The sequence below is a fragment of the Eretmochelys imbricata genome, chromosome 3 (genome assembly GCF_965152235.1).
Source record: "Eretmochelys imbricata isolate rEreImb1 chromosome 3, rEreImb1.hap1, whole genome shotgun sequence".
NCBI lineage: Eukaryota > Metazoa > Chordata > Testudines > Cheloniidae > Eretmochelys > Eretmochelys imbricata.
Window position 1 is genome coordinate 191,559,171 of NC_135574.1, and position 19,805 is coordinate 191,578,975.

A 19,805-nucleotide genomic window follows, 5' to 3' on the forward strand; every position below is an offset into this window, starting at 1 on the left:
AGGCATTGTTTCATGGGGCACGAGTGCAGACTTGTAACAGGAAAAATATTGTTTTCTAAATAATACAAGGTACTTTTGAAATCCCACTACCCCTCATCTACATCTTTAGGCATCTAAATGCATTTAAAAATCTGGCTCCTAATGACTTTCAATGGGAGCTGGTGTTAACTCTTTTGGGCTCCTTTTCAAATCCCAGCTGTAAAAGTGAGAAAATAAAAAATAATAATTAAAAAAAATCTAGGTTTTCATAGTACATTAACTCTGCAATGTTACACAGTGCTGGGTATTTAACTGTGTAACCTTAGTGATATGTTACTGTAGTTTTAAAATTGGGGGGAATAAGGTTTGAGGAGTTTATGAACTTTACATGAACATAAATGTTTCAACAGAGGATTGGTTTCTGACTTGAAATGTGTCTACAGTGGCTGTTTTCTTACATTTAAAACATCCTAGTTATATATCTACTATCACATAAACGTAGGCCTTCCTGGTGCATGTTGTTGCTTATGGGTGGACCCATGCAGCCACTCGGATCCCCATGTAATTGGTGTCTGTGCAGCAGTACCCGTATGCAACAACTTACAGCATCTGGGCCATAAGCCTCAATTGTGCTTTTAAGGCACAGCTCATGTTTGGGGCAGCACAAAGCTGCACCCTGCATAGGGATTCCGTTAGATCCATTACACAAATAAATCTGAGTGACTGCAAAAGTTTCAGATAACAGTAAGTCTAAAGTTGGCAGGTGCCATGCTGGACATACGTTCAAATGTAAAACCTCTATTATAATTAGGAGAGTTTTACTTCAGGATCGGATTGAGCCAGTAATAGTGAATACATAGTACAAGAAATTCTCTTGTGGCTCACTTGAGACTTTCAAAAGCTCCTAAGTGACTTAGAAGCACAAATTCCATTGAAATGAAAATCACTTCAGTGCTTTTGAAAATACTACCCCATCAATGCTTGCATGATTTAAGTTTTTTTTTTAAAAGAGTTGTTTACTTGTAAAGAAAACCCTACCAATACGAATCAATGCAGTGCTGCCTTCTAGTGTCTGCAGGCAGAAAAAACTGAAGCAACAGCTCTCTCACAGCTGTGAACAACCCCCAATCATCTCAGATGAGTGTTGACTCTGGAGCCTAATGACAACGTAAAGTTTTAAATGTTAATTATTTCACTGTTAATCATTTTAACAAACATCCAGCTGTTCTAAGAGTTTGAGAACAAAAACAGCATCATTTTTTTCCTAACCTGACCCACTGGTCTTACTACATGGTCATTACCTTCTACTGTTATTTTGGGGCAGTAGTTCTGGCAATATTTGAAGTATATGTTTTATTTTTGCAGTATTAAAATTACCTTTGCAATATTCTGCTTTGTATTTTTATTTCATTTATATTTAAGTTAGAAAAAATGAATAAACAGTTTAGAAAAATAGGCCAATTTTCACTGAACAAAATATGGTATTACAGATTTGAAGGGGCCAACAAAACTAAAATCAATTTCCTTTGCTGCTAGCTGAAAATGTGTGACCTTGCAAAAAAGACTGGTTATGTTAACGATGGCTCAGCATATTTTACAAGCTAAAATTTAACTTTCACATTCTTGGCAAAAAACAGAAGTGTCAGTAATTTATGTCTGTTAAATCTGCATGAAACATCACATTCAGTATGACCATTTGGAAAAGTATCCATTCTCTAAAATGGAATAGATCACGTACTCGAGAGTGTCTTGGCAGAAGATGTTGTACTAGGACTATATGTCCTAGTTCAGTGAAAAGGTCTCAATTCAGCAAGTTGTCTACAGAGCTATACAAATAAACTCAATTATCCTCCACCATTTACACCTACAAATGTTATTTTTGATGTTCTCTTTCTCTGGTGACCTTAACAACAATGGCATTTTTTTTTAGCAATCTACAAACACACCAGCCTCAGCTTCGCCACTGCATAGTTTACAACTACAGCTACCTGAAATCTGGCTTTGCAGGAGTCAGAACAGGCATTTTCTCTGCTCAGACACAACTGTGGGCTTGCACTCCTGAGTTTCCATTTGAATCTAACTAAATAAAACCCAGTTTCACATCCAGTCATTGGCAACCATGACTATTGTATAAATTAGATGTAAAATCATAAATTTGGCCATATTCACTTAAAATTGGGCCCACTAGTCACCAAAAACTGAGTTCAGGTTAACTGGTAAATTTCTTTATCCTTAATTAATCTTTTTGATTAACATGGACTTAGTTTTTTATTTGTAACAGACCCCCAAAACAAAATATTTGACTTGATTTAGCATTCTCTAAAACATCTCAGTAAGCATTCTTCTTAATAGGCTGATTTATTTATATTTTAAATTATTAAAAAACCTATGTGACACTCCAAGTAGCGCCCTGGAATCCCCATATTCACCACTGACATATGATTATGAAATGTTTTGTACAATGCATGCCTTCTGAGGTATCATTTTAAAAGTCTTGATCTGCTGAATCTTAATATTTTGTTGAACTGTATGTACTATCATTAGTGAACTTATGAAGTATTTCCATATGTATTACTGAAATATGTTCTGAGGTTGGGAATGCCCACAGCTAGCCTTTCAGTAGCAACAAAGAAGCAACTATCACTGGCCAGACAAGCATTGATGGCCCATCAAGAAGAATTCACTATTCCAAAGACTCCTCAGAGAAGGCACATATGTAATGAGAGCTGCCTACCTCCATGTCACAACAAGGATCTTTCTAGCAACTGGAAGAAAGTATAAAAGAGGGACAGTGACATCATCACTTGACCCTCTCCTCTCCCATCTCAACACTAGAAGATCACCTGGAAGACAAAGATTTTGAACTGGAGAGATTGGTGTCAGGCTGGGAAGGGAATCCAGATGCTGTGTTGAGAACTGTGAGCTGCCTGTAACGTCTATTAGGATGAGAGACTGCTTGATTCAAATCTTGCTTAGTCTCTACAATTTAGACTGAGAATTTATTTTTGTTTCTTATGTAATCAATCTCTTATAATCACAAAAAATCTGTCTTTCCATAGTAAATAAATCTGTTTTTATATGTTACCTAAAAACAGGGTGTTTTTGGTTGAAGTGCTTGGGGAATCTCAGCTCAGATTACAAAGGCTGGTGTATGTCCACTTTTCTTTCACAAAATGGCAAACTAATTAATGAGCTTGCACTGTCCAAAGGAGTCTTGAGCAATGTAAGACGATATATTTCTGGGGTGCAAGGCTGGTGGCTGGGGTGATTGGCTGGTGCTTTTCTCTGTGTGATTCATGAGTGGCTCAGGGAGTATTCATGCAACATAGCTGGGTATGGGGCTCTACATGCTGATGGCTGAATGATCACAATGCCTGGAAAGGTTTTGCTGCTTGTCACTGGCATAGCATTGTGTGAGTCAGCCCAGGCTGGAAAGTTAAGGGAGCACAGCAGTTCCACAGTTCCAAGTTGTACCCTGAGGAATCCCATCACAATCTATCCAAGATGCCCTAACACATAATTAATTACAATGAAATCATCACAGCAGCATTAAACTAATCATTTCAGCAGGAACTCAGCCAGCCAGCCACCTACAGAAATTCCTCATCCCTTCATCATTATAGGAAGCATACCTCTGACAGTTATATCCTGCCTACATTAAAGGCTATTAATTCTGTTCTGAACACATTACATCGCACATGTTATTTGTGGGTTGGCAGATGGAAAAATATATAAACAAAAATGGAACTCTGTATGATTTTTTGCTGACCTGATGAAGGCCAGTAACAAAATCAACCATAAATATGGTTCACATGATCTAGGAAAAAGGGTGGCATAAATAAAAAGCACAAATCTTCCATCAATCTGTTAATGAAAAAAAGGACAGATGTATGGGAGTTTTGCCTGGGTAAGAAGTACAGGATTAGACCCCAAGTATTGCCAATGTCAATGAATATACACCAAAAGTAAAACATTCAGGAGGCTCATAGCCTACACCAACTTCACTGCCTTTTGCAGTCGCTATCAATCATAAACGGAGCAGTAACAGTGTTAGTTTAACACTAGCATGGTAAAATAGGTAATTGTTGCAGATTAAAATGCCATGTGAAATGAAAGTGCCATCAAGATGCTTTCTAGTTGCTTGGCATGTGTCCCATATAATGACTGTATTTCTTTGATTACAAAATGTAACCGTTTACCACAAACTAAACAAAAAAACCCACAAAAAGACAATAGCAACAGCCTGTGTGAGTGATAGTATCATTAACTGTTATTCCCTGCTGGAACTGGCAGGTGAAACCTAGAAACATGATTGCTTGTTCAAGTAAGATTTATATTTCTTTTACCCTTTTCCTTATTTAATTGTACTTTATTTTTAGCTATCAAAATAATTTTTAATTTTGCTGCATCTTAAAACTATCAGCCTTGTCATTTAAAATAATGATTTTTCTTTATTTAAAATAATTTGTTGACAATCGCTGTTATTCAATCCACATCAGTTAAGTATTCTTAGAATACAAACCGTTCTATTCTCAAATAGTTTACATGGTGTGTGAGAGTGATTTTCATATAAACTAAAAGAAAAATTGATGGCATGTATCTTTTTCATTAAACTTACACAAAAGGCAGCAACGTTTCTAGATGTTTCTATTTGAGGCCCCATCCTGCAATGGGATTCATATGGGCAGACTCCTGCACTTGAGTGGATCCTCCACCCATACGGTTCCACTTTAGAACGGACTTCTTCACAATCACTTTTTTGCCTAACACAGGAATTCTTAATTTAAAGCACCATGGATGAAGCAGTTATGACTTGTAATACTGTAATTTACATTTCAATAAATTAGAGTGGCATTTTACACACTAACTGGCTTTTCTCTAATCAACACATGTTGTGCCTAATTCTGCATCCTTAAGCACCCATCTGAACTTAATAGGTGTTTCTAGTACATAAGAAATGTAAGATCAAATCTTCTGTAATTTGTGTAACAAACTTAAGTTTCCCCCACACATACCCCAGTTCTCAAATAATAACAGAGCTGTAATGAGGTTTCGGTACTACATTTTCATTCTCTTTACTTCCGTGTATTTCAGCACATTTACTTGTATACTGTGATAACTGAAACTAAACTACAATTGCCAAAATAAAATAATAACTGTAACAATAAGTTAATGCAACAATGAAGTTTATATTTCATCAAATACAAGAAAGAACATGCAAAATAATGTTTCTCACATGCACTGGAGCTCCTCCTTGCAAATATTTAGTATTTTGTAATATTTGTTTGTACATGATGCTAATTATGTAAGTTATTACATCTGTGCATTATAAGTGAGTTATGGGGTACTGAAGGAGGGCAGGAATCATAACTGAATTTCCTGACTTTGTGTTTGCAAAATCTCAAGGCTAAGATTGTATTAAGATTGTTTTTTGCCTTTGATTTACTTTAAAGAAAAGCAGAGGTTGGTGTATTATTTGGACTGTCAATAAAAACACAGTCAAATAAATACACGTTTGAATCCACTTTTGTATGCTGTTTTACCCACTGTGTACAGCACTGTGCCCTGAACAGAAGGGAGGAGAATCCCCCCAACTGGAGGAGTATCATTTTCAGTCAGGGGGTGGAGGGTTTTGCTGGGTGTGGCTCTGTGAGGGATACAGGGAAGTTCCCCGCAGAGCTCGCCACAGCCTGAGGCAGCAGCAACCCCTGTTCCCCACAGGAGGCTGGAGGGAGAGGCGCGCAGGAGCAACCCGCCAGCTCCGCTCCGCTCCGGCGCACGCCGCAAACGCTGCGCCCTGGTGGGTAGGAGGGCGCGTGCAGAGCCGGTCCCTGCTCCGCGCGCCGGCTGCCGGGGGATCGGAGTCCCGTCCCCGGCTCTCGTGTGGTTAGCAGGGGCCGCGCCCCCAGCTCAGTAGCCGGCGGCGGAGGTTCAGCCCGCGCACAAGCTGGGACTCTCCGACGGCCGCAGGAAAAAGCCCAGGACACGGTAGGGGAGGGAGGCACAGAGCCGGGTCAGCGTAAGCGCTTCAAGGGCGTGTTCGTGTGGACGCGCGCCGTGTGTTGAAGTCCGGGCGTGGATTGGGTGTCCGCATGGCGGGGTCCGTGCGCAGGTGTGTGCGCGTGTATGTAGCTGGGTGTGAGCGTGCATCTGTGTGGGTGTGTGAACGTACCTGTGCCGGCCACACGTGCATTCATGTGTCTGTGGTGTGAACGCGTGTGGAGTGTGTGCCTGTGTGGTCCTGTATAAATATGCGTGGTTATTTTAAAAATTAGTAACTTTATGAAAGGTAGCTGTAATCACTTGTGTTTAAATTATGTATCTAACCAACCTTTGTTTAAAAATATTTCTATTGGGTCGATCTACCTGCAGACTAACCCAGGCTTAATGTTATCAGAGAATGAACTGTGTTCTGATAATTTCTGAGCAAAAGAGAAATTAAAGTATAACCTGCATGAATTTTTTTTAAAAATTAAACACATTTCATCTGTATCTTTTCCAAACATATAAGATAAAAAAAAATCTAAATAATGCAGTTGTGACTAGAATTCTTGGATGAGAAACACATGCAAAGTATTCTTCTTATTATAATATTTTGGATGTTCACAGATCATTTTCAGATACATCTTTCTTTCTATACCAAATGAGAGATTTTTTCTCCTCCTGCCTTTTGTGTGTGTAGTTCTTTCTGTGGCTACCATCCTGCCAAAAAATTGTTTACCAAGCCCGCAACTGAGACAGTTGTGTTTATTCTAGGAGTTTGCATAGATCTCTGGTATCCTTACACTACTGTGGAGGGGAGATGGGACAATCAGCAGCTGAATAGTTTAGTCGTAAGCATAGAGACTTCTGGATGTGAGGGTGCTGTGAATAACCACTCCAGCTGTGCTGTACAATTAGTCTTAATGACAGAGAATACACTATGACCGCTCTTTGTAGCAGGAGTAGCAATGTTGGTGAGAAGAATCCACAGTGTTTTTTCAGATTCCCATATAACAGTGTGTTAAAGAATGAGAATGCTTTTATCTTCTTGATGGCGGCTTTCCTCTTGCCAATCCTGGCTTGATCTTTGTATGTGCCTTATCATGAAGGTGACACCCACTAGGAGGAATAGGGGACAGAACTGCCTTCAGAATTCCCCACAAGCGCTGCTCCTACTCATCGCTTGATTATTGGCATATGTAGGGTGAGTAGTGCCATAAGTGATACTGTGTCCATTTTTCTCCCCAGCAGCAATATCTCTAGTCTTAAATAACTCCTATGTTCAGTACTACTAAAATCTGTAAAGTCACTGCAGTCATATTAGCTGCCAAAACCGAAAGCAAATATGAATGCTGCTTTCAAAGTATATGTGATACTTTAGGGAGACACTACCAGCACTTCATTATTTTAGTTTAACCACAAATCTAGGAGCAACATTTTGTATTCTAAAACACAGCCCCACTAGTGTGCCTTACCTGTGACCTGAAGGGAATAACTCTAGAAATGAGGGTGTATTACAGTCTCCATGACCAGTCAAATGCTGGTGTCTTGGATGAAACTGTCAACAAGGGCCAGAATCTGGGCTCAATCCTGCAAAAGAAACTCCTTCCTGAAAATGTCTAGAAGACTCCTAAGCAGATAAAAGGATACTGAAACTAAATGAGTAGGGTTAATACAAAGAAAAGCAATAAGCAGTAATCTATAGCAATAAGATATTCCAAGGATACTTACAAAGAAGGGGGAAAAAGGTGGGAAAAAAGTTTGAAAGAAATATTGTTAAAAATACTGGCTCTGTTGTCCGAATTAAAATGATATGATAATGTTTTAAGATGGCAAAGGGGAGAGGGTTTTAAAAAATCCATATTTGAGGACCTGACCTTGAGTTCAGTAACTGTTTTTTCTGAGTAATGAGGGCAGCACTGGACACTGAAAGGGAGAGTAAAGAACTAAAATAAAGCAATCAAATTCTTTAAAGAATCTTTTGTCTTCTTAAAAGGTTATTGTTGTCAGGGGTGATAAATCCAACATGTAACCGGTCCTAAAACCTCAAGAATTCACTTATTTAAGCCTTTATTTACCCTTTTATTTTTTTAACAACAATAAATAATGATATTTTAGATCATTGAAACAGCTTAATTTTAAAACAAAACAAAATATTTCTCCACCCTGGCTGGAGTGAGCATGCTTAGTTGTTGCATGGAGAATAATCACCATATGTTCGTCTGTGCTGAACCCTCCATCCAATGAAAGAGGGTGCTGATGGCCAGTTGCTGTGATACATGGCAGAGAGTCAGCAAAGCGAAGAGAGGTAATATTTGGTTTACACATCCAATTCCTTCAATCATGGGCAACCCAAACATGACAGGAACTGTGCACTGCCATTTGGTTCTGAGTGTTGGCATCCCTGTGTAAGTATAACTTGCTTTGCTGCCCTGGAAGTCCTGAGAGAGAGGCAGGAACTATCTTTGCTTCTTGGTGCAGTCTGATATTAGTCCATCATTCTTCTGGCTGAGCAGAATTAGTCAGGACCATCGCTGGATCCTGTCAGCCTATTCTCCCATTGAGTAAGACAAGACTCCTTCCCCTTCCTCGCTCATCACTTCGACTAGGGAGAAAAGAAGTGGCTTCTGAGACTGAAGCGATTTCTCCTGCTCAGTGCAGAGCATACTGCTGCTGGACCATTATTTTACAATTTTCTTCCATGTTTATTATGAACTGAGAGAGAACTCAATTATATTTTTACGTGTTTGCGAACATCCTTGGGAACAAACTGGGACATTTTCCACAAGCAGATCAAAAGGTAAATGGGTTTTTTGAGTGGTCTTCAGTCAAAACTCACCTATCTTTGTTTTCTGATATATTTCCTGTGCACCTTATCTTTTGAATGTTCAGATAGCTTAACTGACCTGAGTAGTTTTCAATGCAAAACCTGCTCCCCTGAGAGCTTTATTTTTAATTTGTTCATATCAGGATAGCTGTAATTTAATTAAAAGTCTCCCTGAAATAAACTCACGCTTTCATTACAGAAATGTTGCACTCAAATTATTTTAAAATAAAACTGAGACGATCAGGAACATCTTTTAATACTGGTGCTATGCCTGTCAGTTATGAGATTGTGCAGAACTAACCCTCCTTATCCTTGGGATGGCTAATGGGAAAAATAAATCTAAACAGAGGGATGTTTCTAAATCCTGTACTTTGTCACTTCCTTATTGCTTTTGAATGTCTCAATACCTGTCTCACTTATGCCTTCGGAGTCAGGGACAGCAGAATCACTGGAGGATATGTGTGGATCCTTAGGACTAACATTGAATTTAGGATGTGTGCCACTAATACTGAGCTCACGAAGCACCATCTAAGCCAGAGGTGGGCAAACTACAGCCCACGGGCCACATCCGGCCCGCGGGACCATCCTGCCTGGACCCTGAGCTCCTGGCTGGGGAGGCTAGCCCCCGACCCCTCCCCTGCTGTCCCCCTCCCCTGCAGCCACGCTGCCACGTGTGCAGCACTCTGGGTGGCGGGGCTGAGCGCTCCTGTGGGGCAGTGCGGCGGCATGGCTGGCTCCGGCCGGGTGGGTGGCTGCCAAACATGCTGCTCTGAGTGGCATGGTAAGAGGGTTGGGGGGGTTGGATAAGAGGCAGTCAGGGGACAGGGGGCGGTTGGATGGGGCGGAGGTTCGGGGGGGGGCAGTCGGGGATGGGGAACGGTGGGGGGTTGGATAGGGGGTGGGGTCCTGGGGGGAAGTTAGGGATGGGGGTGTGGATAGGGGTCGGGGCAGGGAGGTTGGATGGGGGTGGGGTCCCTGGGGGGGGTGGTTAGGGGCAGGGGGTCTTGGGAGGGGGAAGTCAGGGGACAAGGAGCCGGGGGGGTTGGATGGGTCAGCGGTTTTGAGGGGGGCAGTCAGGGGGTGGGAAGTAGGAGGGGCAGATAGGAGACAAGGGGCCAGGCTGTTTGGGGAGGCACAGCCCTCCCCACCCAGCCCTCCATACAGTTTTGCAACCCCCATGTGGCCCTCGGGCCAAAAAGTTTGCCCACCCCTGATTTATGCACGTTTGAGAGTAGAATTTGGCTTTACATCATGTGACAACTGACAGCTTATGTTTTATAAACTTCTTCATAGATAGACTGAGTGCTAAAGTTACTGACAAAGGGATCCCTTGTCTTGTAATCTTAGCTCTGGTCTACACTAGGACTTTAGGTCGAATTTAGCAGCATTAAATCGATGTAAACCTGCACCCATCCACACTATGAAGCCCGTTATTTCGACTTAAAGGGCTCTTAAAATCGATTTCCTTACTCCACCCCCTGACAAGTGGATTAGTGCTTAAATCGGCCTTGCCAGCTCGAATTTGGGGTACTGTGGACACAATTCGACGGTATTGGCCTCCGGGAGCTATCCCAGAGTGCTCCATTGTGACCACTCTGGACAGCACTCTCAACTCAGATGCACTGGCCAGGTAGACAGGAAAAGAACCGCGAACTTTTGAATCTCATTTCCTGTTTGGCCAGCGTGGCAAGCTGCAGGTGACCATGCAGAGCTCATCAGCAGAGGTGACCATGATGGAGTCCCAGAATCGCAAAAGAGCTCCAGCATGGACCGAACGGGAGGTACGGGATCTGATCGCTGTATGGGGAGAGGAATCCGTGCTATCAGAACTCCGTTCCAGTTTTCGAAATGCCAAAACCTTTGTCAAAATCTCCCAGGGCATGAAGGACAGAGGCCATAACAGGGACTCGAAGCAGTGCCGTGTGAAACTTAAGGAGCTGAGGCAAGCCTACCAGAAAACCAGAGGGGCGAACGGCCGCTCCGGGTCAGAGCCCCAAACATGCCACTTCTATGATGAGCTGCATGCCATTTTAGAGGGTTCAGCCACCACTACCCCAGCCGTGTTGTTTGACTCCTTCAAAGGAGATGGAGGCAACACAGAAGCAGGTTTTGGGGACGAAGAAGATGATGATGATGATGAGGTTGTAGATAGCTCACAGCAAGCAAGCGGAGAAACCGCTTTTCCCAACAGCCAGGAACTGTTTCTCACCCTGGACCTGGAGCCAGTACCCCCTGAACCCACCCAAGGCTGCCTCCTGGACCCGTTTGGCGGAGGAGGGACCTCCGGTGAGTGTACCGTTTAAAATACTATACATGGTTTAAAAGCAAGCATGTGAAAGGATTACTTTGCCCTGGCATTTGCGGCTCTCCTGGATGTACTCCCAAAGCCTTTGCAAAAGGTTTCCGGGGAGGGCAGCCTTATTGCGTCCTTCATGGTAGGACACTTTACCACTCCAGGCCAGTAACACGTCCTCGGGAATCATTGTACAACAAAGCATTGCGGTGTATGTTTGCTGGCGTTCAAACAACATCCGTTCTTTATCTCTCTGTGTTATCCTCAGGAGAGTGAGATATCATTCATGGTCACCTGGTTGAAATAGGGTGCTTTTCTTCAGGGGACACTCAGAGGTGCCCGTTCCTGCTGGACTGTTTGCCTGTGGCTGAACAGAAATGTTCCCCGCTGTTAGCCACAGGGAGGGGGGAGGGTCGAGGGGGTAGCCACGTGGTAGGGGGAGGCAAAATGCAACCTTGTAACGAAAGCACATGTGCTATGTATGTAATGTTAACAGCAAGGTTTACCCTGAAAGACTGTAGCCACTGTTTTATAAAATGTGTCTTTTTAAATACCGCTGTCCCTTTTTTTTTCTCCACCAGCTGCATGTGTTTCAATGATCACAGGATCTTCTCCTTCCCAGAGGCTAGTGAAGATTAGAAAGAAAAAAAAACGCACTCAAGATGACATGTTCTCCGAGTTCATGCTGTCCTCCCGCACTGACAGAGCACAGACGAATGCGTGGAGGCAAATAATGTCAGAGTGCAGGAAAGCACAAAATGACCGGGAGGAGAGGTGGCGAGCTGAAGAGAGTAAGTGGCGGGCTAAAGAGAGTAAGTGGTGAGCTGAAGACAGGGCTGAAGCTCAAATGTGGCGGCAGCGTGATGAGAGGAGGCAGGATTCAATGCTGAGGCTGCTGGAGGACCAAACCAGTATGCTCCAGTGTATGGTTGAGCTGCAGCAAAGGCAGCTGGAGCACAGACTGCCACTACAGCCCCTGTGTAAACAACCACCCTCCTCCCCAAGTTCCATAGCCTCCTCACCCAGATGCCCAAGAATGCGGTGGGGGGGGCCACACCGCCACAGAGGATTGCCCCCAAAAAAGAAGGCTGGCATTCAATAAATTTTAAAGTTGTAAACTTTTAAAGTGCTGTGTGGCATTTTCCTTCCCTCCTCCACCACCCCTCCTGGCTTACCTTGGTAGTCATCCCCCTATTTGTGTGATGAATGAATAAAGAATGCATGAATGTGAAGCAACAATGACTTTATTGCCTCTGCAAGCGGTGAGCGAAGGGAGGAGGGGAGGGTGGCTAGCTTACAGGGAAGTAGGGTGAACCAAGGGGTGGGGGGTTTCATCAAGGAGAAACAAACAAAACTTTCACACCGTAGCCTGGCCAGTCATGAAACTGGTTTTCAAAGCTTCTCTGATGCGTACCGCGCCCTCCTGTGCTCTTCTAACCGCCCTGATGTCTGGCTGCACGTAACCAGCAGCCAGGCGATTTGCCTCAACCTCCCACCCCACCATAAACGTCTCCCCCTTACTCTCACAGATATTGTGGAGCACACAGCAAGCAGTAATACCTGTGGGAATATTGGTTTCGCTGAGGTCTAAGCGAGTCAGTAAACTGCGCCAACGCGCCTTTAAACGTCCAAATGCACATTCTACCACCATTCTGCACTTGCTCAGCCTGTAGGTGAACAGCTCCTGACTACTGTCCAAGCTGCCTGTGTACGGCTTCATGAGCCATGGCATTAAGGGGTAGGCTGGGTCCCCAAGGATACATATAGGCATTTCAACATCCCCAACAGTTATTTTCTGGTCTGGGAATAAAGTCTCTTCCTGCAGCTTTTGAAACAGACCAGAGTTCCTGAAGATGCGAGCATCATGTATCTTTCCCGGCCATCCCACGTTGATGTTGTGAAACATCCCTTGTGATCCACCAGAGCTTGCAGCACTATTGAAAAGTACCCCTTGCGGTTTATGTACTCGGCGGCTTGGTGCTCCGGTGCCAAGATAGGGATATGGGTTCCGTCTATGGCCCCGCCACAGTTAGGGAATCCCATTGCAGCAAAGCCATCCACTATGACCTGCACATTTCCCAGGGTCACTACCCTTGATATCAGCAGATCTTTGATTGCGTGGGCTACTTGCATCACAGCAGCCCCAACAGTAGATTTGCCCACTCCAAATTGATTCCCAACTGACCAGTAGCTGTCTGGCATTGCAAGCTTCCACAGGGCTATCGCCACTCACTTCTCAACTGTGAGGGCTGCTCTCATCTTGGTATTCATGCGCTTCAGGGCAGGGGAAAGCAAGTAACAAAGTTCCATGAAAGTGCCCTTACGCATGCGAAAGTTTCACGGCCACTGGGAATCGTCCCAGACCTACAACACTATGCGGTCCCACCAGTCTGTGCTTGTTTCCCGAGCCCAGAAATGGCGTTCCATAGCATGAACCTGCCCCATTAGCACCATGATGCATGCATTGGCAGGGCCCATGCTTTCAGAGAAATCTGTGTTCATGTCCTGATCACTCACATGACCGTGCTGACGTCGCCTCCTCGCCCGGTATCGCTTTGCCAGGTTCTGGTGCTGCATATACTGCTGGATAATGCGTGTGGTGTTTAATGTGCTCCTAATTGCCAAAGTGAGCTGAGCGGCCTCCATGCTTGCCTTGGTATGGCATCTGCACAGAAAAAAGGCGCGGAACGATTGTCTGCTGTTGCTCTGATGGAGGGAGGGGCGACTGACGACACGGCTTACAGGGTTGGCATCAGGGAGCTAAAATCAACAAAGGGGGTGGCTTTACATCAAGGAGTATTTCAGGCAGGACTTCACAGAGGGTTCCAATAAGAAATGGTGCACCTAAGTTATTGTTCTTATTGGAACAAGGAGGTTAGTCTGGCCTGTGATTGATACATGGCTAGATTTACCGCGCTGCACCTTCTCTGTGAGTGACTGCAATGTGACCTAGAGGAATGAGTCCCCTAGACGGGGAGGGGGGGGAAGCAAATGAGTACAAAACAAATCTGGTCTATTTCTTGTTTTGATCCACTCCATCTATCTTTTACATCTTTGGCTGGCAGCAGAGGGTGCAGAAGGACTGCATGCCATCCACATCTCATGGCTGCTCGGCAGAAGATGGTACAGTACGACTGCTAGCTATCCTCATCTCTTGCCTGCCCAGCAGAAGATGGTACAGTACGACTGCTAGCAATCCGTATCGCCTGCCTGCTCACCATAAGACGGTTCAATAGGACTGACTGCAGGACTAAAGAGAATGACCTGGTCAAGTCACTCCAAATTTAGTCCTTGCGCCCTTGTCTGCCCAGGTGCTCCCAGCCGACGTGGCCAGGAGCACCTCGGACACGACGATGATGGCTACCAGTCGTATTGCACCGTCTGCTGCCAGAAGGCAATGGGTTGCAGCTACTGTGTAGCAATGCCGTACCGCGTCTGCCAGCACCCAGGAGACATACGGTGACGGTTACCTGAGCGGGCTCCATGCTTGCCGTGGTATGGCATCTGCACAGGTAACTCAGGAAAAAAGGCGCGAAATGATTGTCTGCCCTTGCTTTCACGGAGGGAGGGAGGGAAGGGGGGCCTGACGATATGTACCCAGAACCACCCGCAACAATGTTTTAGCCCCATCAGGCATTGGGATCTCAACCCAGAATTCCAATGGGTAGCGGAGACTGCGGGAACTGTGGGATAGCTACCCACAGTGCAACGCTCCAGAAGTCGACCCTAGCCTCGGTACTGTGGAAGCTCTCCGCCGAGTTAATGCACTTAATGCACTTAGAGCATTTTCTGTGGGGACTCACGCACTCGAATATATAAAACCGATTTCTAAAAAACTTGACTTCTATAAATTCGACTTTATTCCGTAGTGTAGACATACCCTTAGTGTCATCCAACTCTACAATGAAGTCAGTGACATTTTTGTGCTCCATATGTTGAGAGGAGTACATGGAGAAGACACCTAAGTGGCAGGAGAACATGGGATGTGCTGGGAACTGGCAGGGCCGGATTAACTCTCCTGTAGGCATGGGGCTATTAGATTTTCTGGGGCCCCTGTATACAAGTCTTTTTCCTGGGAAGGAGTTTGGTGCAGGAGGGGGCAGGGGATTGGGGTACAGGAGGGGGTGCGGGGTCTGGGAGGGAGTTTGGGTGCAGGAGGGGGATCCAGGCTTGGGCAGGGAATTGGGGTTCAGGAGGGGTTGCGAGGTGCAGGCTCTGGCTGGGAGGCGCTTACCACAGGTGGCTCCTAGCCGGCGGCGCAGCCGGGCTCAGGCAGGCTGTCTGCCTGCCCTGGCCCCACGCCGCTCCTGGAAGCAACTGGTTGCTGGACATCTCTGCGTGCCCCTGCAGGGAGGGGGACAGTGTGTCTCCGTGCACTGCTTGCACTCGCTAGCGCCGCCCCTGCAGCTGCGGGGACGGTGCTGGGGGTGGGGGCAGCGCGCGGAGCTGCCTCCCCCCCACCGGGGACTGCAGAGACATCAGAGACATGCCAGCAGCCAGTCACTTCTGGGAGCAGCGCGGGGCCAGGCCAGGCAGCCTGAGTGCCCCAGAGATCGCTGCCTGTGATTTATTTTTGCAGGGTCCCCCTTGAGCTGGGGCTCTGGGCTGCAGCCCCAAAATCCTCTGCCTCAATCTGGCCCTGGGAACTGGCTGTATTTTTAAAGATTGTATCAGTTAATTTATTGAGTGACTGACAGCTAGAGAATTTGGGGGACCAGCTAAGGCAGGGGTGAGCAAACTACAGCCTGCGGGCCAAATCCAGTCTGCGAGCTGTTTTAAGCCAGCCCACGAGCTCCCACTAGGGAGCAGGGTCTGGGGCTTGCCCCACTCTAGCTGGGGCACTGGGTCAGGGGCCACACTATGCAGCTCGGCCCCGCCCTGGTGCTCCAGCCAGGGCGCAGGGTTAGCGACTGCACCACGCAGCTCCTGGAAGCCACGGCATGGCCCCGCTCCAGCGCTCTTGCCGCGGTGCAGGGTCTGTGGCCGCTGCATGGGGCTCCCGGAAGCTGCGGCATGGCCCTGCTCTGGCACCTGCAAGCTCAAATGGCCCCCTCTGGTTCTCCAATGGGAGCTGCTGGGGTGGTGCCTGTGGATGGGGTAGGGTGCAGAGCCACCTGGCTGCGCCTCCACCTAAGAGCTGAAGGCACATGCCACTGCTTCTGGGAGCTGCTTGAGGTAAGCATCGCTCAGAGCCTGCGCCCCTGAGCCTCTCCCCACACCCCAATCCGCTGCCTCAGCCCTGATCCCCCTCCTGCTTTCCAAACCCCTCGATCCCAGCCCGGAGCACCATCCTGCACCTCAAACCTCTCATCTCCAGTGTCACCCCAGAGCCCGCACCCCCAGCCGAACTTGCACCCCTTCCTGCACCTCTGCCCCCATATTGTGAGCATTCATGGCCCGCCATAGTTTCTATTCCCAGATGTGGCCCTCAGCCAAAAAGTTTGCCCACCCCTGAGCTAAGGGGTAAATCCTGGGGGAATCTGGTCAAAAAGTATGAAGCTTTCTGACTTGACCACATGTGACGAAAAATTGCTTCCACAGCTGTCAGATATCAGTTATAGGCCAGATTTCCAAAAGAGCTCAGCTTCCTTTTAGGCACTCAAATAAAGACAGATTTTAAAAACAGCTCAGCACCCAACATGCTGGTTCTTTTGAAAATCTGGCCAGTTGTTTTGTTGACTGAATGGGACTTGAGGTTTTCTGAAAATATGGTCCCTATTATGGGTGCTGAGCCATTTGAAAAATTCTGACCATGGTAACTGCGTGGGTGAGAAACAATGGGTGCTGTGACTAGAGACCAAATCCTCACTACTGCGAGGAAGTCCTAATAGCTGAGCTTTGATTCTTACTCCTGGGGGAAATCTATGCCACTGCGCACACGCAGAATTTTGTCCCCGCAGATTTTTTTTTTCTCAGCAGAAAATACATTCTGCCAGAGAGGCGCTACAGTTATGCCTTTCGCCCATCCGGGGATGCTATGGCACCAGAACAGAGGGCAGCTGGCTCAACCAGCCCCAGAGAGGGATGGGGAGAGGCTGTGTTCCTCACAGTGCCCTGCCCACAGGGCCAGGTGAGGAGCCACAGGATATGGGTGGTGCGGGGGAACAGACAGCAGGGCACATGGGGCTGCTGGGGGTCACAGACAGGGATTCAGAAGGGCTAGTGAGGGGCAGGCTAGTGCAGGGGCTGAATGGGAGTGGGGGTGCAGGGACATATGAGGACAAGGGGTAGGGGTGGCTGAGTGGGAGTGCAGGGTCACATGGGGATGGGGGAGGGGTGACTGGGGATGCAAGGGCACATGGGGACAAGAGATAGGGTGCAGGGACAAATGGGGATGCGGGAGAGGGAGTGCAGGAACACATGGGGCAGGAGCAGATGTGCCTGACTGAATGCGTGAGGCTAGGGGTCAGCCAGGGTCAGCATGAGGGAGGCTCCCCAATTCCCTAACAATCCCTTCTCCTGCCAAAAAAACCCCTGTTCCATACTTCCCACCCACACCCAACAACCCTCCAGGTTCACTTCCAGGATCCTGCCCAGCAATTACTTCCCTCTCCCTCAGCTCCACCCTTACCTTTGATTCCCCAAAGCCTTTGCACTGCTTCTGAGTGGCACAGGAAATATGTTTCTGTATTGTAGTTTAATTGAATTATTACTCAAAGTTCTGTATTAATATGCTAGTAAGGAATCTATTTGTCAAAAAACATTTCCTGAATGTTTTATGTTATCTATTGTTAGACATACTTGCCGACAGGTATTTTGAAATAAATTACCAAAATAATTGAAACTGGCGTGATTATATTATGCAGAATTTTGCAAAATTTTAAAATATTGTGCACAGAATTTTTAATTTTTTTGCACTGAATTCCTCCCAGGAGCATCAGATATAAGTGCAAAGTCCATGTATTTGCTCTAGTTCTTGCCTAAAAAAAGGTGATTGTGGAAAATCACAGAACAGTACAGTATGGGCAGTTATGGGGCAAGCTTCCCTAAAATGCCTCAGTAGTGCCCTGGAAAGACTGTGCATTCTATGCTGAGATGGTTAACAAGATTGTCAAAAATAAATCCAAACAGAAGGATGTTTTGTGAGGCTTTTTGTTCTAGAGCAGGGGTTCTCACAACAATTTTTTTTTTGGGTAGCCACACTCTGAGACCACCAACTCTAACTGGTGGCTGCTTGGCAATTTTTCCTAAAATACTTAATTAACTTTAAGAAAAAACAAATAAATATGCACATGAATCTGTCCAAATCATAGTACCATATATACTCATTCATAAGCTGAATTTTTTTAGTAAAAAAGGGAAGCATCAGAGAAGGGGCGGCTTATGAATGGGTATAGAATGGGAGAGGTGGGACACAGCCCTCACCCCAAACAGAGGGGGCAAGGAGTGGCAGCACAGCCAGAAGGGAAGAGGCGGGGCCAGAGTCTCTCCGCTTCTGGCCAGGCTGCTCTCCCACCAGCCTCTGAAGTAGCTGCAGCTCCGGGGCTGGCAGGCTGCAGCCGTGCCGCTCGGTCCTGCCCCCCAGAGCAAGCTGTGGCCGCACTGCCCGGCCCGCCAGAGCACGCTGTGGCTGAGCCAGCCCACCCAGCCCACTGGAAGATGCGGCCGCGCCGCCCGGTCTGGCCCGCTAGAGCAGCTCATCCTCCCCTGGCCCGTTCCAGCTAAGGTGGGAAGGGATGGGATGGGGACGGTCTGGGGGTCGCGGGCTAGGGGTGGGGTCATGTGCAGGGTGGTCACAGGGGTTGCTCCCTTACCCCCAGCTTCTCCCCCCCCCGCCAAAAAAAAAATTTCCCCACCAGTTGCTGTCCTGGCCCGTCAGGGTAAGCAGCTGGTGCACTGGTACACTTTGTTTACTTAGGTTTACCTCCGTGCCTGCGGACGCTTGAGGTAAACAAACCATCTCGGCCCTCCAGCGGCTTATCCTGGTGGCCCAGGAGACAAAGTTTGCTGACTCCTGAATTATAGGGTCGGCTTAAGAGTGGGTCATAAAATTTTTCCATTTTTACTTCTCCATCTTGGGGAGCATGGGGGGGGTCGGCTTATAAACAAATTGGCTTGTGATCGAGTATATACTGTAATTTATTTATGTAGGGTTTTTTCAGACTCAATAATAAAAATAATGTACAGATGTCTATTCTTTACTGGAGCTAAACAGAATAGAAAGACTAATAAGATGCTTTGCATGTTTTTGTCTTTTTTTATGGTTTCTTTTGATTTTTTGGCTGCATTTTTAGACTTGCTAGCTAGTAAATCTGCTTCTGTGAAAAGTGATATTTGTATGTTTGTTAATATCACTTTTCACAGCAGTGGACCTGTTAGTTAGCTGAGAGGTAGTGAAAAGTGATATTAACAAATATACAAATATTACTTTTCACAGCAGACTCACTCAGCCCTGGCAAGCCAGGGAACAAATAAAGACTTGGCTGGGGAGGTGGATAGGGAGGCAGCAGGGGCGAGAGTGGGATGGAGTCCTGTGGTCGCGGGATGGAGCCCACTGCTGAGTAGTGAAAGCCCAGAACCCAAAGCCCCATGGTCAGAGCCTGTGGCAGGAGCCCACTGCCATGCAGCTGGAGCCTGCCATCCGCCACACCAGGGCTGAAGCCAGCAGCCTGAGCCCCCACTGCCCCAGGAAGGTGGGGAACTCACACTGGCTGTCTGCTCCTCAGGTGTTTGTGGCTCCAAAGTGGGGTAAGGCCCAACCCCTCCTGGCAGCCCCAGAGGAGG